A 27,899-nucleotide genomic window follows, 5' to 3' on the forward strand; every position below is an offset into this window, starting at 1 on the left:
ATTTCACACTGGAAATGGTGATCCTCTTCATATTTGGTCCAGTTGTGCATGTTTTAATATTTAATTATATATTTAATTTAATAACACACATCATATAGGCCTACTATGCAATGTTTCATTGTGTAGCAAAAAAAAACTCCTTTAGTTATGAAAAGGGACAATTTTGTCCTCTTATTTAGGGTACTCAACCCACACACAATAGTTTTTTACAATTTATCTCTATTTGACAGGAGAGTCGTTTTCCTCACTGAGTTTCCAGTATCGTGTTGGAAGGAGCACTGTTGGTGTTCTTGTTAAGGAGACCTGTAAGGCGTTGCATCATGTACTGAAGAAGGATTACCTGAAGGTGAGATATATTGTGAACCAGCTGGATTGCAACATGTCAGACATAACTCTTACATTTGTAAAACAAATAAATCACATGTAAATAAATTGATGTTACATTAATGATTCTCCTCTGTCTGTCTGACACCCACTACTGAGGATGAGTGGAGAGAAGTGGCCCGTGGCTTTCAGCACAAATGGCAGTTTCCCCACTGTCTCGGTGCCATTGATGGAAAACATATTGCCATCCTTCCACCAAGCAACAGTGGGAGCACCTTCAGGAACTACAAGTCTCATTTTTCTGTAGTCCTGATGGCTGTGGTAGATGCTAATTACCGTTTTCTCTATGCCAATGTTGGTACTCAAGGCCGAGTGTCTGATGGAGGTGTTTATGCCCACTCTGACCTGAAACAGGCAATAACCAGCAACCTCCTATTCCGCCAGCTCAGAGTCTACCTGGCACAGATGTTGTCATGCCTTTCATGTTTGTAGCAGATGAGGCATTTCCACTAAACACACACTTAATGAAGCCATACCCCTTCAGACAACTCGACCATGAGCAGCGCATCTATAATTACAGACTGTCAAGAGCTAGACGTGTGGTAGAGAATGCCTTTGGCATACTTGCCAATAGATGGCGAGTCTTTCTTACGGCCATTCCTCTAGACCCAGAGACAGTGTCCTGCATAACCCTTGCTGCCCTGTCCCTACACAACTACCTGCAAGCACAGACCACAGACACCTACATCCCCCCTGCTCTGGTAGACATAGAGGACGAGGACCATCACATCATCCCTGGAAGCTGGCGCCATGACACCACCCTTCAGTCAGTGCCTGCTGGCAGAGATAGAAATCCTACCAGAACTGCAAAGGAGCAGCGTGACAGACTGAAAGACTACTTTTCCTCACCAGCAGGTTCTGTGTCTTGGCAGGAACAAATGCTGTAATGTAAAGGAAGAAGTTGCTTAAAGAAGGTTGCTATAAGTTGGTTTGACATATAATAATCCTTATCAATTTGACGCATTTACATAGATCATTAGCAATAAATGGAAATATATGAAACTGGAATACTTGAAATCTCATTTTATTGTATTTTTACACAATTTCATTTCAGGTTTGTTAAATAAGAACAAAGACACGCACATCCCAAAAAACGTGAGGCTAGGTGCAGGTCCACAAAAGGAAATACAGGTAAAGAAAGAAGAAGACCGCACACTAGTTTAGCTCCCGTGACAATTTATTGTCACACACTGAGTGGTAACGTTACCACTCGGTAAATTGTCAGGGGAGCTAAACTAGTGTGCGGTCTTCTTCTTTCTTTACCCATAGGTTTGTTAAATAAAACATTAATAATAATAATAATAATAATGCAGTGTAAATATGAAAAATGCAAATAACTTCTCAATGGGATCTTTGCACAGCTCCACTACTTCCTGGACTTAATGCTGCTCCTTCATTTCCTGTCTTACATTATTGGACAACCTGATCAATCCAGGTGTGTCTGACCATTGTGACTACTCAGACACACCTGGATTGATCAGGTTGTCCAATAATGTAAGACAGGAAATGAAGGAGCAGCATTAAGTCCAGGAAGTAGTGGAGCTGTGCAAAGAGCCCATTGCTCAAGAACCCTGACATAAATATAGCTTATATCAACACTACTTCAACCATACATGAACTTGACATTAACTGTGTCAAAGTGTAGTGCTTGCTTTTAAAAAAACAACTTCTTAGTAGTGCTCCTCATCTTGCTGGTCTGACGAGCCAGCCAGCATTCCCATGAAGCTACCAGGTGGATGAGGAGTCGAACTGGCAGGAGGCTGGTGATACGGGTGAAAGCTTCGGTGTGGTGCAGTGGAGAATGAATGATATGTTGGTTGTTGGACTTTGGTCATACTTCTCTCCTGTGTGTCATACAAAATGCGGGAAATTGACCGCCTCGCCTGCATCTTCTCCAGAGGGTCCTGGATCTGCCGCATCTCACTCGCTACATGTCTTCCAAATATGTCGTCCGAATCGTCACTGCTGGTGGCAGAATTACTTGCCACAACTTGTCTCAGGATTTCTATCTTTTCTCGCTCCAGGCTTAACTCATCCTTCGCCCCTGTCTTGCTGCTCCTTTGCCTGCTCCTTGCCCGTTGAGTGGGTGTGGGTGAAGAGGAACGGGACACTGGTTGGGATATGGTCTTGTAGATAGTGACGACAAGTCTTCTGGGTGATCGTTGTCTTGTTGGAGGTCTTGTTCACCACTGCTCTCAGTCATGTCAGACGACAGTTGATCTGCCTGAATGATGGGCAAAACATAGTGTGATTTTTAAAGAGTTATGGCAGTGTTTTTATGTATCTTTTCAGTCACCAACAAGACATAACAGTCCACAAGGGATTAAAATTAATAAACTGATTTACAGTTGAGGACATAGTTATTAAAATTTCACTTTTAAAAAAAATATTTCCCAAGTGCTGTTAAACAGAGCAAAGTTTTTTTTTTGATGAAAACTAAAACAAATGACTGTTAACCAGCAAACTGTACTGTAACTGTAGGCCTAGATGCTAAATGGACAGCATGTAAACAACACACCCCTCTCACATTAGGTAATATGATAATTACACCAAGCAATAGTCCAGCTATTTACTTTGATGATGAAGAAATGCAAAGTGGGAATGTGAAATTTACACGTGCCAACATACCTCCAAAGTGCTAAACGCCTGGCGTGGCAAGACATGACATTTAAGAAATGCCAGGTGTTTCAATATCCATTTTTGTCTTGTCGTGACATCCTTTGCCCCACTCCCACTCGGCTTTGGGTGGAGTAGCTTACCGTACTGGGTACGGAGGGAAGCCGCCCTGGTTACAACTTCTCCAACTGTGAAACATAACATTAAGATAAGATTAGATAAGACGTCCAAAGTTCCACACAAATAACAAACAAAACAACAAAAGCACAACAGGTGAGCAAGCTAACAGCTAGCTAGCAGCTAGCGCGCGCGCACACACACACACGCGCACACACACACACACACACACACAGAGTAGTGCCCATATAAAGACCAAAGAAATGATTATTGACTTTGGCAGGTCCAAAAGATCCTTACAGCCTGTGACTGTGGATGGGGTGGACTTTGAGAGGGTTCAGTCATACAAGTACCTTGGAGTACACCTTGATGACAGGCTGGACTGGTCCGTACACACAAATTATGTGTACAAAAAGACACAAAGCAGGCTCTTCTTTTTAAGAAGACTCAGGTCTTTTGATGTATGTAATGTAATGCTGCGTATGTTTTATCAGTCTGTCATTGCAAGTGTTACATTCTTTGCTATTGTCTGCTGGGTAACAACATCAAGGTCAGGGACAGGAACAGACTAGACAGGCTCATCAAAAAATGTAGCTCTGTGATGGGGGAGGGAGTGGAGCTGGTAGAGGCTGTGGTTAAGTGGAGGATGGGGTGTAAGTTGAAGACCATCCTGGGTGACCCCCAACACCCTCTACACAAAACCCTCTCAGGTCAGAGGAGCAGCCGAAGCAAAAGGCTCATCTCCCTGACCTGGAGAACGGAAAGATTTAAGAGATCATTTGTTCCTGCTACAATCGTTTTATATAACACTTGTTAAAATGTTTTTTGTGTTCATCTTTTTTTGTCATTGTTGTGTGAGCTACTGGACTAACTTGAATTTCCCTGCTAGGGATGAATAAAGTATTCACTAACTAACTAACTAACTAACTAACTAACTAACTAACTAACTAACTAACTAACTAACTAATAGTATCAGTAACCCCCCACCCTCCAACAAACAAGTTCATGTAACAGCTATACAGCTACACGGCCTGCGTCAATGTAGAAGAAAAACAAAATAACTACTGTATAACAAAATTAGACACAGAAAATGATTCCAAACAAGGTAAATACAACACAAAGTAATCACTTCATTGAAGAGATGTGACCCTCAGTGTGCTTTCTGTGGATGTTATGCTTTTGTTGTTTTGTTTGTTATTTGTGTGGAACTTTGGACGTCTTATCTAATCTTATCTTAATGTTATGTTTCACAGTTGGAGAAGTTGTAACCAGGGCGGCTTCCCTCCGTACCCAGTACGGTAAGCTCCTCCACCCAAAGCTGAGTGGGAGTGGGGCAAAGGATGTCACGACAAGACAAAAATGGATATTGAAACACCTGGCATCTCTTAAATGCCATGTCTTGCCACGCCAGGCGTTTAGCACTTTGGAGCTATGTTGGCACGTGTAAATTTCACATTCCCACTTTGCATTTCTTCATCATCAAAGTAAATAGCTGGACTATTGCTTGGTGTAATTATCATATTACCTAATGTGAGAGGGGTGTGTTGTTTACATGCTGTCCATTTAGCATCTAGGCCTACAGTTACAGTACAGTTTGCTGGTTAACAGTCATTTGTTTTAGTTTTCAACAAAAAAAAAACTTTGCTCTGTTTAACAGCACTTGGGAAATATTTTTTTTAAAAGTGAAATTTTAATAACTATGTCCTCAACTGTAAATCAGTTTATTAATTTTAATCCCTTGTGGACTGTTATGTCTTGTTGGTGACTGAAAAGATACATAAAAACACTGCCATAACTCTTTAAAAATCACACTATGTTTTGCCCATCATTCAGGCAGATCAACTGTCGTCTGACATGACTGAGAGCAGTGGTGAACAAGACCTCCAACAAGACAACGATCACCCAGAAGACTTGTCGTCACTATCTATAGACAAGACCACATCCCAACCAGTGTCCCGTTCCTCTTCACCCACACCCACTCAACGGGCAAGGAGCAGGCAAAGGAGCAGCAAGACAGGGGCGAAGGATGAGTTAAGCCTGGAGCGAGAAAAGATAGAAATCCTGAGACAAGTTGTGGCAAGTAATTCTGCCACCAGCAGTGACGATTCGGACGACATATTTGGAAGACATGTAGCGAGTGAGATGCGGCAGATCCAGGACCCTCTGGAGAAGATGCAGGCGAGGCGGTCAATTTCCCGCATTTTGTATGACGCACAGGAGAGAAGTATGACCAAAGTCCAACAACCAACATATCATTCATTCTCCACTGCACCACACCGAAGCTTTCACCCGTATCACCAGCCTCCTGCCAGTTCGACTCCTCATCCACCTGGTAGCTTCATGGGAATGCTGGCTGGCTCGTCAGACCAGCAAGATGAGGAGCACTACTAAGAAGTTGTTTTTTTAAAAGCAAGCACTACACTTTGACACAGTTAATGTCAAGTTCATGTATGGTTGAAGTAGTGTTGATATAAGCTATATTTATGTCAGGGTTCTTGAGCAATGGGCTCTTTGCACAGCTCCACTACTTCCTGGACTTAATGCTGCTCCTTCATTTCCTGTCTTACATTATTGGACAACCTGATCAATCCAGGTGTGTCTGAGTAGTCACAATGGTCAGACACCTGGATTGATCAGGTTGTCCAATAATGTAAGACAGGAAATGAAGGAGCAGCATTAAGTCCAGGAAGTAGTGGAGCTGTGCAAAGAGCCCATTGAGAAGTTATTTGCATTTTTCATATTTACACTGCATTATTATTATTATTATTATTAATGTTTTATTTAACAAACCTATGGGTAAAGAAAGAAGAAGACCGCACACTAGTTTAGCTCCCCTGACAATTTACCGAGTGGTAACGTTACCACTCAGTGTGTGACAATAAATTGTCACGGGAGCTAAACTAGTGTGCGGTCTTCTTCTTTCTTTACCTGTATTTCCTTTTGTGGACCTGCACCTAGCCTCACGTTTTTTGGGATGTGCGTGTCTTTGTTCTTATTTAACAAACCTGAAATGAAATTGTGTAAAAATACAATAAAATGAGATTTCAAGTATTCCAGGTTCATATATTTCCATTTATTGCTAATGATCTATGTAAATGCGTCAAATTGATAAGGATTATTATATGTCAAACCAACTTATAGCAACCTTCTTTAAGCAACTTCTTCCTTTACATTACAGCATTTGTTCCTGCCAAGACACAGAACCTGCTGGTGAGGAAAAGTAGTCTTTCAGTCTGTCACGCTGCTCCTTTGCAGTTCTGGTAGGATTTCTATCTCTGCCAGCAGGCACTGACTGAAGGGTGGTGTCATGGCGCCAGCTTCCAGGGATGATGTGATGGTCCTCGTCCTCTATGTCTACCAGAGCAGGGGGGATGTAGGTGTCTGTGGTCTGTGCTTGCAGGTAGTTGTGTAGGGACAGGGCAGCAAGGGTTATGCAGGACACTGTCTCTGGGTCTAGAGGAATGGCCGTAAGAAAGACTCGCCATCTATTGGCAAGTATGCCAAAGGCATTCTCTACCACACGTCTAGCTCTTGACAGTCTGTAATTATAGATGCGCTGCTCATGGTCGAGTTGTCTGAAGAGGTATGGCTTCATTAAGTGTGTGTTTAGTGGAAATGCCTCATCTGCTACAAACATGAAAGGCATGACAACATCTGTGCCAGGTAGACTCTGAGCTGGCGGAATATGTAGGAGGTTGCTGGTTATTGCCTGTTTCAGGTCAGAGTGGGCATAAACACCTCCATCAGACACTCGGCCTTGAGTACCAACATTGGCATAGAGAAAACGGTAATTAGCATCTACCACAGCCATCAGGACTACAGAAAAATGAGACTTGTAGTTCCTGAAGGTGCTCCCACTGTTGCTTGGTGGAAGGATGGCAATATGTTTTCCATCAATGGCACCGAGACAGTGGGGAAACTGCCATTTGTGCTGAAAGCCACGGGCCACTTCTCTCCACTCATCCTCAGTAGTGGGTGTCTACTCAGAACAAAACAGACAGAGGAGAATCATTAATGTAACATCAATTTATTTACATGTGATTTATTTGTTTTACAAATGTAAGAGTTATGTCTGACATGTTGCAATCCAGCTGGTTCACAATATATCTCACCTTCAGGTAATCCTTCTTCAGTACATGATGCAACGCCTTACAGGTCTCCTTAACAAGAACACCAACAGTCAGGGCCGTAGCCAGGATTTTTGAAATACCGAGGTCATAGTCGTGGTGCGCGGGGGGTGGCGTCAGAAATTTGGGGCAATTTTATATTAAAAGGCTTCAATCTGGTGCACTTTGACAGATAAAAACTACACACATCATATTAGATTAATGCCATTTTTTATGATATTATCATCACTAGTGATCATCCAGAGAAGACCCAACTTCACTGAATTCTGATGAGAACACACCACCTATTACAAACAGTAGACTAGCTCCTCACATTCGTAGCAGCCACAGAGTAGCAAAAATATTATATTATAAAGTTTAATTCCAGCTCGAAAAAAAAAAGTCTGAAATGCAATGTGAAGGTCCTGGTTGTTAACATAAAGATGAACAGGTTTCTAGGGTGAAGTGTGCACTCTTTTTTTACCATAGCTATAGCCTACTATTTTTGGGTGACTTCCTTCTGGAGCGTCAGCTGTGTTCCTCACTTTGAAACAGGCCCAGGAAGTTTGTTTGCTTTTCCTTATAGTTACCACAAACATACATCTGACTGCTCCTTGTTGCAGCAAATTTTGGTTTGTGTTATAATTGGTTATTCACGTTGTTTAGCTATGTAGTATTTCACATTTCTATGCATATTTTTTATTAGTAAAATATTGGTGTCAAACTTCATTTCGGTTGTATGGTCTTCTTTGAATGGGAAAATATGAAGAGGTCTAGGTGAAATCAAAATGAGCCAAAAACAGTTGTATTTGGATGGAGTGAATATTATGACACAGGCTATTAGTGAAATATAGCCTAATTAGTTTTCCAAAGGTCAAATTCCACCTGGACATACGTATCTCTGATAATAAAACAGCTGCAAAATTGCTCAGGTTCATTTTTTTAGCATCTACTTCTACACAGTTAGCCTACACATTACTTATTCATTTGCCTGATATCCCATGATTCAAAGGTAGATTTTACTCTAATGTGATTTTTGTTAGTATTCTTACTAGGCAGAGATGAAAAATTTACATTTTCTACTGTAGCCTACTCCAGATATGTCTGTAGTAATCTCACCGGTCTTACCTTTCTTTAAATAAATAAATAAAAAAGACTGAAATAAAACTAATGGTTGCCTAAACTTTACACCGTATGCTCTTTGTTAAATCTGTCCAAAATTTTTTTGAAACAATTTCACAGTCTTTGTTTGTGAAATATTTGTGCTTGTGCACCACATTATGCTCACATCTTGTGCATCTCCTGGGGGCTAAGCCCCCCTGTCCTTAAAACTTAGTGACGCCCCTGTCTGTAAACATGAAATTTATCATGCCACTGTGCTTTTCACATAAAGTTGATGGAAGAATGGACAGTGCAGATGCCCCCTCAGTATAGTATCTGCAGGAAAGAGGTCTCTGCTCTCCCCCACTTAGCTCAACTAGTGCATAGTGCAGGACACAGACAGTAAACGGCGCTGAATTGACCCTATTAAACAGCTGTTTTCTCCGCATACATGAGGACCCGTCCCGAAATAATACAGCGCTTCAAGTGCACGTATACGAAACTTTTACAGTGTAACAACTGGTTGGAAAGAGCAGTTTATCTAGAGCCAACTCACTCAGTAGCCTTCTCCTCCATGCACACAGGCTCCGCGACGCGCTGTATCACTCGCTTTTTCCGAATGAATCGCCTTTTTTCCCGCGACCAGTAAACAAACACCAGCGTACGTGAGGGCGTCAATAAACAAGAGCATTATATGCCTACCGGAATTGTTTGGACAAGAGAGGAGTCACTCAGTCACCTTCCATCTGTCCTCCCTAATACTTTATACTAATACTAATACTTTTTTTTTTTTTTTTCCATTCATTAGGCCGAAAAAAATACCGAGGTCATGACCTCGGTGTCCTCAATGGTAGCTACGGCCTTGCCAACAGTGCTCCTTCCAACACGATACTGGAAACTCAGTGAGGAAAACGACTCTCCTGTCAAATAGAGATAAATTGTAAAAAACTATTGTGTGTGGGTTGAGTACCCTAAATAAGAGGACAAAATTGTCCCTTTTCATAACTAAAGGAGTTTTTTTTTGCTACACAATGAAACATTGCATAGTATATGATGTGTGTTATTAAATTAAATATATAATTAAATATTAAAACATGCACAACTGGACCAAATATGAAGAGGATCACCATTTCCAGTGTGAAATTAGTGGAGAAAGTGCGCCACCTAGAGGACAAAAATGTCCCCATCAGGGATTAGGGTTTAGAGAGAAGTAAATAAATAAAAAAGGAGTGCGTGAATGTGGGTGGGTGGGTATGTGAGTGGGTGTACGCGTTTACGCATGCATTTTTCTGTGCGTGTGTGTAAAATAATAATAAGATAAGTGATCATGAGAACAGTGATAATTACCTGTTGCTAAATATCTCAGTGCAATGGATAGTCTCTCTCTGGCACTGATCGCCTGTCTCAGTTGGGTGTTGTTTTTGGAAATATATGGAGCCACCAGTTGGAGCAGATGGTTGAATTGGTCCACATCCATGCGGAGAAAACTCCTGAAGCTGCTTTGATCATCTGTCTATACAGTACAACAAGCAGACTTTTAATAGCTCTCTCTGTGAAGACACTATTCAGTTCAGAAATAATGTTGCCATCTCAAGTAGCCTATTCATTGCGTATGTAACGTTAAATGTTAATGTGTTTGTGTTTTGCAAATCATGTCAGTAACCGTTATACACGTCCGATAGGCTACGCTAACGTTAGATAATAATACATACCTCCAACTCTCGCTGCAAAACCGGCATCCCAAGTTGGCCTCTCTTCCCGAGCCACGACCGCGACCACATTCTCCTCCTCTTTTTCCTCTTTATCAAGTTTTTTTCTGTGCACAAAAGTGCCACAATAACAAGGGCTTCCTTCTTCATTTTTCCGTTTGTTTTGCTCGTACCGGCTTCTCCGCAACTATGGTGACGCAGCTGATGCTGACGTCACCTACGATTCATAAACACAGTCGTACAATCTGCCCGCATCAAACCCGTTGTCATAGCAAAGATTGTAAATTCCACGTCGCATAGTGTGTCATGCAACAGTCTTATAAGATTGCTAAAATCGCAGTGTGTAGAGGGCATTAGGCTACGCACACACTCATACACATACACATACACGCACACATACACGCGCGCACACACACAAACACACCATACGCTCATTCTAAGCCATTGAGAGTGTATGTTTGCTGGACTGTTTATTCCTTTGAATTACCTGAACTTGAGCGTGTAGCCTACTACCTATAATTTTTGTAATAAATGTCCTTGAACTAAAGTAGTTGCTCCGTGGTTGTTTGTGTACATTCTATTGTGATGCTAAAGCTGGTTATCAGGGTCTGTGCTCGAATTTATGCCTTCATATCATAGACTGTAAAAAGAATGGACGTAGCGTCCGTGACGTCACCCATTGGTTTTGGGGAGTCGTTTTTGTGACTCAAATATGGCGGCCTGAACAGCGCCATGTTGGATTGGCCGGCCGAGTTCCCGCCCACTGGCCTCGAAGCAGCTGTCCACGGAGCTGCTCAGACCTGTCACTCAACGTTTCCGCGCCCTGATTGGTCAGAGTTTTAACCTTATAACAGTAAAACGGCAGAGTTAAAAAAAAATTCACCCCCCTCAGAGTGTGTGCGGGGGTAGAAACTATCGATTGAGACGAAAAAACGTTCTGACACCAGGCTTTTAACATGTTTACTGAGGATGTAAAGTCGGCGATTTTAACATGGGGGTCTATGGGGAATGCTCCCTTCTGACACCAGCCCCCAGAGGAATTCGAGGGGATTGCAGTTTTTTGAACGCGGAAGTGAGCTTCACTTCTCAGACCCACAACTGCCCCCTTGCTTCATATTTAATTGATTATTCTACTCTATCCACCTTATTCCTGGGGTCGTTACTGTAGAAACGGTTATGGGTGGAACTTCCGGTCAGCACCGGAAGTAGCAGTGAGCCATTGGCTAACAGCAGTGGTTGCTAGCGGTCTTCATTACTGTTAGCGGTTTATTTGAAAGTTTTCACATTGTTTTCTGTTTTCTTAGTTAATTCGGTAGATGAGGCAATTCATGTGGTGATAATAGACCGGTTATTGATCCATGGTGGTGAGCGCTCGTAATTAAAAAGTCAGCTCGAATGAAGAGAGGGAGTAGCGCTGTTTGGTTGACCCGTCTGCAGCTTCTGGGGGGGGGGGGGGGGGCTGCGGGTGGAGGACTGGACTGTGTTGGACGAGTCAGACCAACAGGTCCGCTTGGACCGGGGCCACTCGGACCAACAGGTCCGCTCGTACAACGTAATCTGGGCAGGAGACCGAGAAGTGGACGGGGCTGAACCGGGAGAGAGGCAGCCACTGGGCGTGTGTTGTGACAGGAGTGAGGGGGCGCGCCGCTCGTCACAGAGGAGAAATGCATTGTAATGAATGTAACAGCCCCCCCTCCAGATTATTGTTATTCTGACACATGAGTTAAATAACAGCTGTGTTTGAAACCACGCTGCGGTTCGTAATCGCGGTGCAGAAGAGTGAGTTTGGAGCTGACGAAAGGAGAGACAAAAGAGAGTCGGTGGAAAATGCTCATTGATTAGAGAGACAGCGATCAGCTCCGCGGTGCTGACGAACCCGCTTTAATATGACAAACTATGACTGTGATTAAAAGAACCTAAACCAAGTGGAGTAGAGCTGAGCTGTAGCTGTGTAGTGGAGAAGGGGCAACACACGCTATGCGCACACACGCACACGCGCCATCGTCCCCTCAGATGCGGCTGCATCTCTCCAAGACACTGGTGTGTGTGAGTGTGAGAGAAATAAAAGCTGTGACTTGCTTGGGCAGACGTTGTTTGGTGTCACCCGCTGATTTGCACAGGTACATAAATATCTAGACCCCGCATCTATAAGACTATATGTATAAAAAATTGCGTGTATCATTTAGGGGGTTTTATATCCCTAAATGATACACGCAATTTTATGTTTACTGTTTCATTCCGTGAAAAGGCTGTGTACACTGACACACCCCTCTGTATCAAAAGTATAGGTATTTATGATTAAAATAAACTAAATGGATTTTTTTTTTACTACAACTTTGTTGGTTGGACACTCGGATGTGTCTGTGTGTGGTCTTATAATAGATCCATGGTGAGAACCTACAGTAAAATACTCCCCCACCACCACCACACACAATCCCTGAGAGCAGACAGTAAAGAGGTGAGTGAGAGAGAGACCCCCCCCACCCACACATATGCATTTCTTTATAAAAGAGTAATGTGTTTTAAAATAAAATTATTCCAACTTATATGAGGCAACTTTCCAGAGCTAGCAGATAGCTCGTTGCCTCAACAACTTAAAGAGGAACTAAACCCCTAAACCACTTTTTTCTGCTGAAAACAAATGTATTTGGGTATAAGGTAGTGTTGTCAGTTGATTCTGGTCCAACTTTTGACATTTTAGTCATTATTTCAGTAGTTATTTCAATTTGGTGTATTTTGTAGTAAAAATGTAGAGTGACTGCCCTCTTAGTCCAGTCATTTTATGAGAAAAGGTTAAACAAATTGCAACAGAAGCAAACTCAACTGATTTTGTATCCTCAGCATGTCCTGAGTGAGGGAAAAAAAGCCCCGAAGAATCCCATTAGGGGAAAGTTTAGAAAAACACCCAAACATATCCCATTTATACGCATATAAAAATTTTTTTTCACATGAATAGGGTAAAATTTTTAACCTTTAGATATCTCCATGAAACTGACTGAGTTGATTACTTACATTAAGACAAACAAAAAATGTATTACAAGTTTTTTGAAATTCTTTGTTAACATGAGCAAATTTGCATAAATCTGCAAAAATTTGCATAAATTGCACCGTTTTGACGGCACATGTATATATGAAGTTGCTGTGGTGGTACCGGCATGAAAATTGGAGTGAGTTGACTCCATCGGTCAACCGACAAGTTGACCACTTTAAATTTCAAGATGACTGCAATTTTTCAAGACAGCCACATCCTTAGTAGAGCAGGTATGACACGCTCCGTCTTTATTAGTAATGCTCATGGGTAGCCTAAATTGGTTCCATTCCTTAAGTTTTTTAACTGTAATATGTTAACAAGATTGAACAAGACATTTTCACCTGCTCTACCCAATGTTTAGATCAGGTGCTGTATGTATGCAAATTAGCCATACGTAATTGGATTATGCACTGTTGGCTCATGTCATACCTGCTCTACTAAGGATGTGGTTGTCTTGAAAAATCAACCAAAACCCGGCCATAGCAGCGTATTTCAGTTTGTGCGAATCAGGGGATTTTACAGTCATCTTGAAATTTAAAGTGGTCAACTTGTCGGTTGACCGATGGAGTCAACTCACTCCAATTTTCATGCCGGTACCACCACAGCAACTTCATCTATACATGTGCCGTCAAAACGGTGCAATTTATGCAAATTTTTGCAGATTTATGCAAATTTGCTCATGTTAACAAAGAATTTCAAAAAACTTGTAATACATTTTTTGTTTGTCTTAATGTAAGTAATCAACTCAGTCATTTTCATGGAGATATCTAAAGGTTAAAAATTTTACCCTATTCATGTGAAAAAATTTTTTTATATGCGTATAAATGGGATATGTTTGGGTGTTTTTCTAAACTTTCCCCTAATGGGATTCTTCGGGGCTTTTTTTCCCTCACTCAGGACATGTTGAGGATACAAAATCAGTTGAGTTTGCTTCTGTTGCAATTTGTTTAACGTTGACCCCTTTTTTGGCCTAAAATTACTGGACTATCTATGGGTTGAAACACGGCTATTACAATCGAATTTTTCTATTGGCTGAGATGGAGGCAGATGACGTTTTGGAGGCAGCTTTCGTCACCGGCCACCAGCTCCCCGACCAATCAGCACCGGCTGCTGCCTGCCGCTAACGGTTGCTAGGCACTCTAGCTGCTCTGCTGCGGCTAACGGCTGCTAACAGCTGCCTGAACGGGAATCGTTAGTGCGGCCGGCCGCTGGCGCTAACGAGCCGTTAACGAGTTAACGAGCTGGCGGATCGGCTGTAGATGCTGTGTCACGGCTCTGGTGTCCTCTCCTAGTAGTGTCTGCGCTACTAGTGCTGTTAGAGTAGCTCGTTAGCGCTAGCAGAAGTGTCGATGTGTGTTTATTACTTTTTTTTCTCTTTTGTGTGATTTCGCGGGTGTGAATGGGGCGCGGGGGGGAGGGGGGAGGGGGGATCGTAGAGTACTCCTGGAGTCCCGCCCATAATCAAGGCATTTTTTGAATTTCAAGCTTAGAGCACGTCATCCAAAACTGAGGGGTTTAGTTCCCCTTTAAGCAACCAAGTTAACAAGTAGCTAAATATGCTACTGTACGTTATCTTTTTATCTTTGGACACTTTTTTAAGTCGTCCTCACACCTCACAATATTAGTAGGCAGCGGTATTATGATATTGTCTCGTTTGAGTTGTAAAAGGTGGTGTTTTATCACTCTAACGCTCGCAGAAAGTGGATTAGCGCGTACTGTTAGCATGTAAACCATGGATGTATTATACAAACGCTACTTCCGGTTCGCACTGGAAGCTGCGCCCATAATTCCCGCAAAGCATCATGGGGGCTAGGAATAAGGTGGATAGATACTTATCAGTAGGGTGACGTCACGGTGCGTTCCACCTGGCCGCCGCCATGCTGGGTACCGAACACTGAGTTAACCTCTATTCAGCTCAGTGCAGCCACATCCTCTCTGACCAGAAGACTGCTGCCTGATGCAGTTTGGATATGGATATTTCTCATTTTTGATGGCCTTGCCTTGAAAGCACACACCATTTCTGCTGAGACGAGCTTTGACAGCGCGGTGCGCCGCTCTCTCTCCCGTTAAAAGTTAATCTAGCTCACCCAGCGGACCTCCTCGTCTCTCTCTCTCTCTCTCGCTCGCTCTGTCTCTCCTCCAAATACACGAAAAGCCAAATCAAATCAGAAATGCGTAGCCCACTTCTTTTTAACTCACAGACATTTATTTTCATAAAGTAATAAAATATCTGGACATTTTGCCATCGTTAACATTGAGACAAAAGGCTGCAGGAATGGAAGAAGAATTCGGCAAATCATCTTATCACGCAAAAAGTCACAACAAACAGGTTTTGCACAATGGTTTGCACAGATAAGTCTTAAAATATGTGCAACACCTTCTCGTCACGTTCCACACTGCAGTCACGCCAGCCGTCTCTCGTTTTCAGGCGGTCAAGCCAGCCGCTCCAAAATTTTAAGTGCGCACTTATTACAGACTTTATGGTAAACGCACAGAAGCGAGTAGGAAAGCCAGCGCGAACTTAAAAAGCGTGTAGGAACTTCCGGTTTTCAAAATAAAACGTCAGTGTTACATTTGAAATATAGCCTATTCAACATTCATAAGATAAATAAATAAATAAATGTGTTCAAATGCAATAAAAAGTGGTGTGTGTGATAGAGCAAGCTTAGATCTACCATCCTGCGTTGATTCTGAGCCAACTGGTCACATGACCTGGGAGTTATTAAGCTATAATGCTCATATTTACAATATGACAGGTAAAAAAAATCATAAAAATATTAAATGTGTCCAAATGTAATAAAAAGTGGTGTGTGTCATAGAGCAAGCTTAAATCTACCATCCTCAATTTTTTTAATGAATTTTTATTACCTGTCATATTGTAAATATGAGCATTATAGCTTAATAACTCCCAGGTCATGTGACCTGTTGGCTCAGAATCAACGCAGGATGGTAGATCTAAGCTTGCTCTATGACACACACCACTTTTTATTGCATTTGGACACATTTAATATTTTTTATGAATTTTTAATATCTGTCATAATGTAAATATGAGCTCATTTAGGCTATTATATTACTTGGATATAAGCTGCAGCATGGACGTCGGAACTATTTACTGAGAGAGGGAGGGGGGGGGGTTGTTGTGAGGGTCGACTGTCACCTGGAGCAAACTGACAACTATATGATCAGAAACTCGTTCAACTCTGGACTGTCTGTGAAGACTGACGGGAAGCTGGCCTCATCCTCTGCTTCAGAGAGAGCCTTGCACTATCGGACCTGGGTCTCTGCTCCGTGTCCAGAGCCTGGTCGGGTCGGGACACGCTGTTCACGCTGTGAACCTGCTCGCTAATGTGTAAAAGAAATAAACGGAGGGATTTAGAAATAAAACCCTCCCTCAACTACTGTAACTTAAATGTGGCCATGAATAAACTTGTTTCGCCTACAGCAGTATTGCCCAAATGCAAATATTGAATACATCTCTATTTTCACAGTTAAAAATGTCTTTGTCACCTAAACTACCCCCCGCCCCCTCCAAAAAAGAGAAAAGAAAAGAGAAACACTGTAGCATATTTTCGTACACCCAGCCTGAATTGCGATCAGTAAAATATATAAAAGTAGGCTATAAAACACAATTTAAACATGAAAGTTGTTCCTCTAGTTTATTTTGTTTAAATGGATAAAGCTTCATAATTAAAAGTAGCGCAATGTCCAGCTGTCAGAAATTAAAAGCAGCCTCTTATGTGCATTAACAATGTTGCTTCGGGCTGTGATAGCGTTTTTTTTTTTTTTTTTTTTTAATTCGCTCCTACTCTCCAAACAAGCTGCTCACCTTGGCTGAAATCAGCGGGGACACGGGGATTTATTTAATTATTTTTAACCAGACTCAAGAGTAGATGGAGGTGGGTGCAGGTCGTACAGAGCTCCACACACACTGGGACAGAAGATGAGGTCGATGCTCAACTGCTATAAAAACTCACGTTTTCTTCCAGTGATTGTAGCTTCCTCTTTATAATGCTCGTCATTTTTTGCAATCGACAACGGGAAAAAAAACCCGGATTTGCCAACAAGAAACATCTGAGAACGGACTCAAATAATCAAGCTACCGCTAATGTACAATACGACTTCCGGTCGTCGCCGGAAGTTCCAACACAATCTCACAGCGTTCCATTGACTCCATGGTTGCCCCGGAGAATAAGGTGAATAGCAGAGTCCATGTGGAAGATCAGACCGACAAACACACAGACAGACAGCGCGCATCACCTCCGAGGCCGGTGCTGCAGAGAGAGAGAGAGAGGGAGAGGGAGAGAGAGAGAGGACGGCGCTACTCTCTCCAGCCAGCTGACGTGTAGTTCACCTGCGGCTCACCTGCAGCTGTCAGAGGAGCCTCACTAGTTCTCTCTCTGGCCTGCACTTTAAAAGTTCAGCTGATCAGGTCAGCTGAGCTGAGCCAGAGCACAGTGGACGTGGCTGGTGTAGGCTCGCTATTTTATACTGTAACGGCAAGAAAATGTTACCCTTAGTTCAAAGATGAGCCAGAACTCCAGTATAAAGTTTTAAAACAACACTTGTTTCTTTATTTATACAAAAGTTATATTCAAATCTATTTATTTATTGGCACATGTAAAAGGAGCAATAATGATTAAAACATCTCCTCTAATGATCAGGATACAGCCGGCCTGGCTCCCTCGGGCTTACTGCGAGTGAGAGAGGGGATAGACAGGGGATAGACAAAACAGTGATTTATAACATTACACACACGCACCTGGCAGTTACTATAACACGGCACCTCTATAGAGCAACCAGACACTGCACACGCTCAAATGCAACTCCTGCCGGTATACACAGCAAACCCCTAAGCCCCTCGAGTTAAGGCAGACTGAGCACACTTGGAGATGGAAGCCGACTTAACATGGTCAATAGGTGGGAGAGTGGTAAAACAAACAAAACAAAACAAAAACAAACAAACAAAATAAATGACGGCTCAGCTGAACAGCTCCGCTCTGTGTAACTTAACACGAGGCCATCAAGGAGCACAATCCTGCTCCGCGGTAGCTGCTCAACTGAACACATCAACCAAACCACAAAGAAGAGGAAAAAGGAACAGCAGTCAGGCCATGCACAGCTGCTCCTCATGCACCTACAACACAAAACAAATACTGCTCACAAACAAACATTTAGCAAGCAAGCCATGCAACATACAAGCTATAAAACATCCATCATGCAATATTACAATACAGACAACACATGGAATAAAATTAATTATGTTACCATACGACTGTCACAGGGTGCACACACACTGATCTGACCGACCCTTGTTGGCTCGCTTCCCTCCTGTAACTGTTTCAGTGACAACAAAAATGCAATATGGTCAGCATCAACATATTCACACACACATATGCTGGGGAAACGGTGGACACTTTATCAGGGTTGCCAACTCTCACGCATCTGGCGTGTGTCACACGCTTTTAGGTCCTGTCTCACGCTCTCACGCCACTCAAACTATTCTCACGCCAAAATCAAGCGATTTGGAAAAAAAAAAAAAAAAAATTAAAGCAAGCTTTGGCACTCATCAATAGGCTCTCTGATTGGTGTGCGCGATGCTTATCCGCGTGTCGATTGGACGGCTGCTCAAGCACAGCACAGTAGGACGGGGAGTTGTCGATCCGCGACCCCCCCACCAACAGCGGCACGGTGCTGAAGCCTGGACCCGACTTGGTCCGAATCCGATGGCCAAAAGAAAGAGGGAGAGAGCGAAGCCCGAGACACAACCTGACCTGACCGAGTTATGTTTTCAGACTGAACGCGGCTCGAACTGACGCCTGCGGTCGGGCTGTTGGGCCAGTCCGTTGAAAACTATAAAATCAAGATGCAGACTGGGTAGCACAAAAGTACAGCCAGGCAGCTCAGTCCAGAGAGCAGAGGAGAGAGAGACAGCGCAGCAACAGGTGTGTGTGTGTGTGTGTGTGTGTGTGTGTACGTCTGTGTGTACGTGTGTGCGCAACTGCGCATGCATGCACTTGGGCCATACCTGCAAACTCCGAATGGGTGTTTATTATAATGTTTATTACAGAAGAGAAACACACATTTCAGGACCTGACTTGTATCATCAGGCTGTAGTAGAAGACTGAAAATCACAGGACATGTCTGTTCTGTCCTTTATAGGCTCAATAGGCTGGTCCAGGCCAAAAGCCACAGCTCCCCACTAGTTTCATACACTCCAGCCATACAATGATAGGAACCACAGATCTGCTTTTTTCCCTCTTATCTGAAGCAAATGTTGTGTTTTCCCTTTATTTTCTTCTCAGAGTACACCAGAATGCTTCAAATACATGTTAAAATCACAATTTTTTCCTGGGGGGGTGCCCCCAGACCCCCCTAGAGGGATATATTTTGTCACCTATTACACCTCTAGCCTACTCAGTTTGCAGGTATAATGTGTGTGTGTGTGTCTGTGTGTGTGTGAGAGAGAGAGAGACAGAGAGAAAAACTACAATAAACATAACTATTATTATTATTATTATTATTATTATTATAGACACCCCCCCCCCCCCCGCTAACAGACCAACAAAATCTCACTCCAGCCTAGGACCAAAAGTTGGCAACCCTGACTTTATTATGCCTAGAAATCAACATACCTCCTGTTCACCAGCTCATTCCTACCCAGGAGCCCAACCTGCTCCGTGTTTCAGTGTATGCGCTGGGCACTTGTTGTGCAGTTTAACATACAGGAACGGCACCTAACAACTTGAAACACACAACCACACAAATGTACTAATGTCGTGTGCCTCTACATATATTCACAATTTGCCAATTCTCAGTATGGTCTGAAAACTCTAAAAACTTACGATCGGCAGTGCCCTCACACAATCCTCCTCACCAGCCTGCAGCAAATCAGCCGGTGAGGACTTCAGACAGACAGCTGCCTTTCTGCCTGATTAGGGCCTCCTTAAATCTGCCTGTCCGAATTTATAACCCCGCCTCCCTCCAGCGGCTACAAAAAAAAATAATCGTCCTCAATCGCTGATTGTCTGATAGTAGCCTCCCACATAGCAAAACAAAAGGAGTCCGCCGCGGACCCGCCGCGGATGTAGCGCGGCTTCCGGAACGGACCCGCGAAACGGACCCGTATCGGAGTCCACTTGCACTCCGTGACGGATCCGCTACGAAGGCGGATCGCGGACCCGTCCTGGATCCGCGCTGCATCCGGTCCGCATCCGCGATTTAAATCATACCTCCGCGGCGGGTCCGTTCGGGGCCCGCAAATCCGCCGTGGATCCGCAACGGACGCAAAAAAAACCTCTGGCCCGGGTCCGTTTTGGACCCGTTCATCATTTTCAAAATCTCCATAAAATAGCTTAAACTAAAACTATAACTATGCCTAGCCTAGACTTCTACACCAAGCTTAAATCTGCATTGCCTTGCATTTTAACCCAACACTATTGTCAGTATACAGAAAAGGTTCAAGTCAAGACATCAATTTACTGTACAAAATGAGGCTACAACTTCAATGAAATGTGAAGCTAAAATATCAGAAAATGAATAACTGGTGAACGACAAGAAGTTCAATACAAATATTGTTTATTCTTTTAAAGTACATGCTACTGGGGTTCTCGCGTGGATGGAGGCGGGACACGTCTCCTCACTGCACAATCTGCCGCAAGGTGGATGGCGTGTTTGGTCACCTCGTCATCTGTGGCTGACCTGTCACTGTATTTTTTCTTACAGCACCTGTAATCAAACAGACAGATATATAGGGAGTCAAGGTCATACCATGTTTAATTTCGAGCAAAAAGAAAAAAAGACATCAAACGTTAAAAAAAAACAAAAAACAGCTGATCGCTTATGTGACAGGGTGAGGGTAAATAAACACAGCTGATGTGAGCGCAGACCTCTCAAAATGCCCTGTCCTGCTCAGGTGTAACTTAATATGAACGCAGCTCAAAGCGCCTCTCACGGTGACCAAGCTCAGATAAATACATTGGATCAGCTGTAGTTTATCGCGTGTCCTCCCGCATAAAGCCGCAATATACCGGAGCTCCTAAAAAAAACAAAAAAAAAAACGCTACGTGCGGCAGAGCTGAAAACAGCTGAGTTCTCCTCTACTACAGCTGAACAGCTGACATGTGGTCAAGACGTACAGAGACCTGTCACAGTGTCACCTAAACTTCAACCTCAGACTGTCTGCTTCCTAGATGATCACACAGGGAGAGCATGAATGTGTGATGAGTTGTGTTACAGAGTCCTGTATCAATGTTTAGGCTTATTCGTCAGTGCTTTATGTTGTCATGATAATTAATAGGCCTATATGCTGAGAAATAAGATTGTAAATAAAACAAATCCTACAGGGAAGACCAATTTATGTTTAACGAATCAAATATTGTTTTGGTCATAGTAACTGATAATAAATAGGCTATGTTTAATTCTCTCTCTCACACTTTGAGAGTTTGCGGTGCTGACGAATGTAGTCCGGTTAGTTGGCTGGGGTCACAAAAATAAAGCGTTTTACTTCTCAAAACAATATGCGTTCAAAAGAGTGATACATTTGCATCACAAAACCGTTGTCCACAAAAAAGTCTGACCTCACAATCGCTTGCTGCTATTTTCTCTCCCTCCGTATCACTGCGCGCTGCCGCCTGTAGACGGCTGTGCGTGTTTCCATCAGCTGTTTCATGGAGTTTATTGCTCGGATAGTTCACGTAAACATATCTGATTATGACACAAGTGATGAAGCCATCCCTTGTTTTAGCACAGAGCCAAGGGGAGACCTTTATGAACCTGATGTGATGCTGAACCTCATCAGATGGAGTTAGAACGGGCAGACACAGAGAGGAGGGACAGGGAAGCAACAAGCTTAAGTTAGACCACAGCTGCAGCTGTGACAGACAGGGTGACCGGGTGATGATCAGTAATGCAGCGCAGTCTGTGATGGAAGATCAGCCCGACAAATGTACACACTATCAGGACGATTATTTTTTCTTGCCGTTATAAAATAGCGAGCCTACACACCAGCCACGTCCACTCTGTTAGCTGGCTCAGCTGACCGGTGGTCAGATGGTGGTTAAATCTTCAAATGTTGAACAAAGTGCATCCAAACACGCTAAAGAAAAAACAGGCTAAAGAAAGAGCGAGGATCCTCTGACAGCTGCAGGTGAGCTACACGTCAGCTGGCTGCAGAGGAGTGCTGTTCTTTTTTTTTTTCCAGCAGCACCATCCTTGGAGGTGATGCACGCTGTCTGTCTGTATATTTGTTGGTCTGATCTTCCACCATGGACTGCGCTGCAACGATCACTCTTCTCTGCTCTAACCTCTTTCCTACAGTCTATGGAACTCCATCTGATGAGGTTTAGCATCACATCAGGTTCATAAAGCTCTCCCTTTAGCTCTGTGCTAAAACAAGTAGATAGATATCAAAAGACCCGAACTATCCCTTTAATGAAAAATAAACACACACTTTGATATTAAGATCACTACCATATTATCCTACAACTTAGCTGACTGTAAAGTAATTACAATGAGTAGATGTTTTAAAGTTTATATAAAATACGAAAGATAACATCTCAACATACTAAACCTAAGTAATAGCTACTTTACCACATACTCTCTCAATAGATTCTCTGGGTCCTCATTCAGGTAAACGCAGAGGGTCTTTAGGACGCATTCTCTTCCCAGATCCACGTCGTCATCCTACGGCAGAAAAGCAGAGGCACAAGTTGTGTTGTTTGAGTTCATGTCTGTGAAAATTCTCATTTGTCCTGGTAAAAGGCATTTTTGTCTTGAAGACAATCAGTTGTTACACCCCCAACCCAGAGAATATATTTACTTCATCCATTGGTGCAATGATGCCCCCTATTTCTTTTTCATTACTGAGTAATTGTTTAAAAATAATATACATAAATGAAAAAAAACAATAAACTCAGAAAACAACAAATGATTTAGTAATACTCAACACTACTGCAGAGCCTTTGACACAGCACCCTGAGACATGTCAAATATTGCACAGCAACTGAACACCCTTTACACTGCCACATTCACTAGAGAAAGAAAGACAAATGGAAATTGGTTTAGTTTGTGATGCCATATTATTTTGTGTTGTAATGAAGACTGATTATTAGACATATCTCTCCAAAATAGTTTCAACAAAAAAAATGAACATTAGAATCTTAAAGGCAATAGGACTTGCAGTAATTATCTTTACTCACAATATTAAAAAAGGAATAATATCATAAAAGAAGGTCAGACAACAAATGTAGCCTACAGGGACATCGATCTGCATCACCTGTTACAACAGAGCTGCGCAAAAGAGAAAAAGTGATCGCCCCCGAGAGCATTGTAATCATATCGGTTAACAAGCGTTGGTTATCATCAGTCAGAAAAAAAATTCAAAATGTGCATCCCGAAAACCAACAAAAGCAATTGAATAGTAGGCTAATACTCACCACTACACAGCAGCACCCAGAGACATGTCAAATATTGGCCTAGCTGGAGGATTATCTGCACAGTAAAAATAGAAAAAATGTTGAAAAAAAGTCAAGTATGTAGGTGTGTAGACAACATAAACTCAAGGCAGGACATAGAAGACACAAAATAGCTAACTTTAGTTGACTTAAACTTAGCAAAAATGACAGCCCTCATTATTTAAAAAAAAAAAGTTAAAAAAAAAAGAAAAGCTGTGTGCCCGCCCCTCCTCCCCAGCGAATTAAACATAGCCTATTTATGACCAAAACAATATCTGATTTTTGATTCATTAAACACAAATTATTGGTCTTTCCTGCTTGATTTACAATCTTGTTTCTCAGCATATATTAATCATCATAAAGCACTGACAAGCTTAAACATTAATATTGCCAGTGTGCATGGCATGTGTGAGTGTGTTTGTACTGCTGCTGTAACTTGTGAATTTCCCCGTCGTGGGATGAATAAAGGCAGAGGGAGTGCTGTTGTACTGTATATGTACAACAGCACCGTTAGCCGCTCGGCTAGCGAAAAGTCACGGAGAATTAAGACATGAGGAGCAAAGAGAGGCTTAAAAAAGTCATTCTAAACTCCGTACCGTTGGAGTTGGTTGCCCTCTTCATAAACATTACGGTGTTTTTTATTTTTTAAATAAAAGCCGAGCGGCTAACTAGCCGTTAGCGGCTAACTAGCCGGCTAACTAGCCGCTAACGGCTAGTTAGTTTTAAAGAAAAGAAAATAATTATTAAAAAAAAAAAACACCGTAATGTGTATGAAGAGGGCGACTCGTAATTACTGGGAGTCGGAACACCGGGCATAGCCTACTTAAAGGATCATAGGGCAGGATTTGTGAGAAAATACCGGAAAATACCCATGCGTTTTACGTTTTTTAAATAATAATGGGTGAGGAAGCGTTCAAAACCAAAAAGAACGAGCCCATCCGCGTATCTCTCGATTGCCCTGAACGGGGTCTGTGCTGCAAAATGCGCTGCAATTCAGGGGGTGAATTTCGCGCGCTGGCCGGCGGACCTGACGTCAGCGCGTCCACGACTGCCTTCGAATGGATCAATGGAATGGAGACATGAAGAGGGCAACCGCGGCAGAGCCATTGATATAGTAACAGAGTGGCGACACTCCCTGTTATATCAATCGCTCTGAACCACGGTGGATCCAAATTAGGCCTACTGTTACTGCCAGCAAACCACCCAGCACAAGCCCCCCCACCCCCCGCCGCCGCCGCCGCCGCCACACTCTCTCCCCCTCCCTTCACACACGCACACAGCAGCAGCAGGTCACTAACTTACACACCCTCTCCCTCTTCACTACTGTCTTATTATTAGCCGTTAGCCGCAGCTAGCGGTTAAAAGCCGACGTTATAACTTTAACAACTTATCAGGCAGGTGGACAAACGTCCTCTTTTGCCCAGACACGTCCACTTTTCACGTCCTGGCCGGCGCGTCCGTTTTTTTTTGTTTTTTTTAATGAAATCATGAATAGCCTATGTCTGGTGTTGATTGGTTTGCATGGGACCGCGGACCCTGACAGATGCGGTCCGACACCCGGACCCGGCGCGTTAATTCTCAGTACCGGCCTGTAGGAGTAGGAGCCCATACAGATCCATGCAGAGGAGCTCAGAGGAACAGACAAGCAGCCCCCTGCTGCAGCACAGTGAAGAGGCAGGTGTGTGTGTGTGTGTGTGTGTGTGTGTGTGTGTGTGTGTGTGTGTGTGTGTCTGTCTGTCTGTGAGAGAGAGAGAGAGAGAGAGAGAGAGAGAGAGAGAGAACCTACAGTAAAATACCCCCCCTCCCTCCCCAGATAGGAAAGACTGTAAAGAGTAAAGTAAACAGTGAAGAGTCTGTGCGCGCTCCCGTGCCGGTGGCTTCCCTGGTTGCTGTAGTTACGCGCAGCGGCCGTCGCGTCACTGGCCGTTCTCATTAATCCTGCCCTATGATCCTTTAAATCGAGGAAATGGGAGGTCGAGGTCGGAGAAATAGCAGCTAAGTTACATAAGTTACCGCTAGCATAGGCTAACGTTACACAGCATAACAGCTGCGATACATTAAAACAGATAACCATAACGTTACCAAATAACAATGTGTGTTTTTTTAGTCACACAACCACAACATATTCTCCCGAAATTGCTATCCCATTTTAAAACAAAATAGCTACAGACGTGCATCATCACATCTCAGCTAGAAGCTAACCTAGCCTGTTGCACAAAACTACAAAAGTTCTAACAGTGCTAATATCAAACAACGTCATTACAAGCATTAATATACATGACGATTAAAAACACAAAGGCCAATGTTTACTGTGAATGTCGCAATACATCAATAAATCAATAAACTTACTAGAGGCTTCAGCACAACCGTGTCCCAGCAAAGAAAGATGACTCCTCTCGTCTCGGCTCGGTGTGGACTACTGTGGTCGACCGTTACAGTAAAGGCGCGTCCGTGTCCACACGTCCGACACGGGTCCGTTCGGGATCCGCTGTTTGACGGTAGAATAACGGCTCTGCCTGGAGGCGGGGCTGATCCTCTAGGCGGCGGCCAAACGAATGTGACAGTCACGTAGAGATGGGATTTATGGCTCTTTGAGGGGAGCCGGATCTTGGTGAGCCGTTCCTTTCAAAGAGCCGTTCAAAAAACTGGCTCATTTGACTGATTTTTATAGTTTTTAAGTTAATCACTGGAAGGTATGATGGGGTGAGACTTGGAACAAAATAATATAAAATTAGATATCCCACCAATATCTTATTTTAAATTATTTCAAAAATATTGATAATAACCTCATTTGATATCTATGGACTAGATTTTAAAGTCTGAAATGGATTCATTGTAAATATTTTTAAAAAAGAAAAAAAAGAACGGTTCCCAGCTGCGACTCGGTTCCCATCGTTCATGTTAACGAGCCGTTCAATAGAATCGGTTCGTTCGTGAACGTCACAACACTACAGTCACGCGGGTTTGGTGACTTGAATGCGGATCCGCGTCGGAGTCTCCTGCTGTGTGGGCTACGTGTGTGTGTATTTGTCGGGCTGATCTTCCACCACGGACTGCGCTGCATTACTGATCATCACCCGGTCACCCTGTCTGTCACAGCTGTCTAACTTCAGCTTCTCACTTCCCTGTCCCTCCTCTCTCTGTCTGCCCGTTTTAACTCCATCTGACGAAGTTCAGCATCCTGTCCTGTTTAGTTAAATAGCAATTACCTTACAGCGCCCTCTCTGTTTTTTTTCCCCCCTAATTATTTATTTTATAACAAGTATTCCTCAGTTTAGTATCTCCACACATCGTTTATACATTTCTATAAACATATATTAAAAAAAAAAAAAAAAAAAAAAAAAAAGTCAGCGAGAGAGAAGCCCGGCCCGACCCGACCCGAACGTAATGATTGACATTTTAGACCCGACCCTCGGGCTTAAGATCTTACCTCTAATCAGGACGCGATGACCACCACTCACATTAAACAAACCGTTAACAATTAATCCACACTCAAACCGAGGCAACAATAGTGTTAACTGTACTCAACAAGCTATTATTACAAGGTTTACAACAGATATGACAGACAACCTGGGCCGTGTGTGTGCGATAAGAAAGGAGGGAGGGAGGGAGGGAGAGAGGAAAAGTAGGTAAAAACCTGCTAGCTGCTAACTGTTAGCTACCGTAGCTCAGGCGTCGGTCTCCCGTCAGGTAAAAGCTGCCGTTTATTCCTCAAATGAAGCTCATTAAGTTGTTGAGCCTCTCCGGTACAGTTATCCATCACTGCTGTTGAATTAGCTGCTAAACTGCTGGACACTAAAACCGAGGGGGCGTCTGTGTGTTTACAATTCACGAAAGCAACGTGAACGTACGTGCCGCTCACACTCAGTAGAGTGAGGCAGCCTCCCTTGGCGTACATGTCTCCCAAGCTGTTTAATGACGGTAAAAAATGAAACAGAAAGTAAATATCCTGCATAGTTTCTCTTTTCTGTGCTCAGGGTGGTGCCGCGCAGTTGTTATTAATTAATTAAATTTAATTAATAATCCAACTACTCTATTTACGAGTAATTATTAGTCAATAAGTGGTTTTACTGTTTTCAATCAATAATCCTAAATTTATTAGTTTCTCTATTAACCTCAATAATTGATAATTAGTTGACCTGTTTATTGATTATTAATGCTTAATAATTATTGTCAATCACCAAACTCCTATGGTAATCCCCAACATAGCTAAGGACAGTTCTTAGAGGTGATGTTTAATATTTATTTGTTTTGACTCACAGTATTAAAGCAGAAGTAAGCGATCCGGTCGTTTTGGCTAATGCTGCGTTCCAGGCAGGCTTTTGAAACCGTAAATTACAGCTTCAAGTCACAACTTACGACTTTGTAGCGTTCCAGGCAACCC

The 27,899-nt window shown here is 42.9% G+C and overlaps 1 long non-coding RNA gene and 1 pseudogene across 2 annotated transcripts in view; both read right to left on the bottom strand.

Moving 5' to 3' along the window:
* The window catches only part of LOC146986570 (cell adhesion molecule CEACAM5-like), a 363,100-nt pseudogene that overhangs the window by 20,404 nt on the left and 314,797 nt on the right, over positions 1 to 27,899 (bottom strand). The window lies entirely within an intron of this gene.
* Positions 23,008 to 25,999, bottom strand: LOC146986572 (uncharacterized). The gene is made up of 3 exons (XR_015036041.1): positions 25,865 to 25,999; positions 23,498 to 23,552; positions 23,008 to 23,092 (listed from the first exon to the last, which is right to left on the bottom strand). It is a non-coding gene; the product is annotated as an uncharacterized LOC146986572 (long non-coding RNA).

The sequence above is a fragment of the Trachurus japonicus genome, chromosome 6, assembly GCF_045865225.1.
Source record: "Trachurus japonicus isolate A0001 chromosome 6, Traja_1.0".
NCBI classification, from domain to species: domain Eukaryota; kingdom Metazoa; phylum Chordata; class Actinopteri; order Carangiformes; family Carangidae; genus Trachurus; species Trachurus japonicus.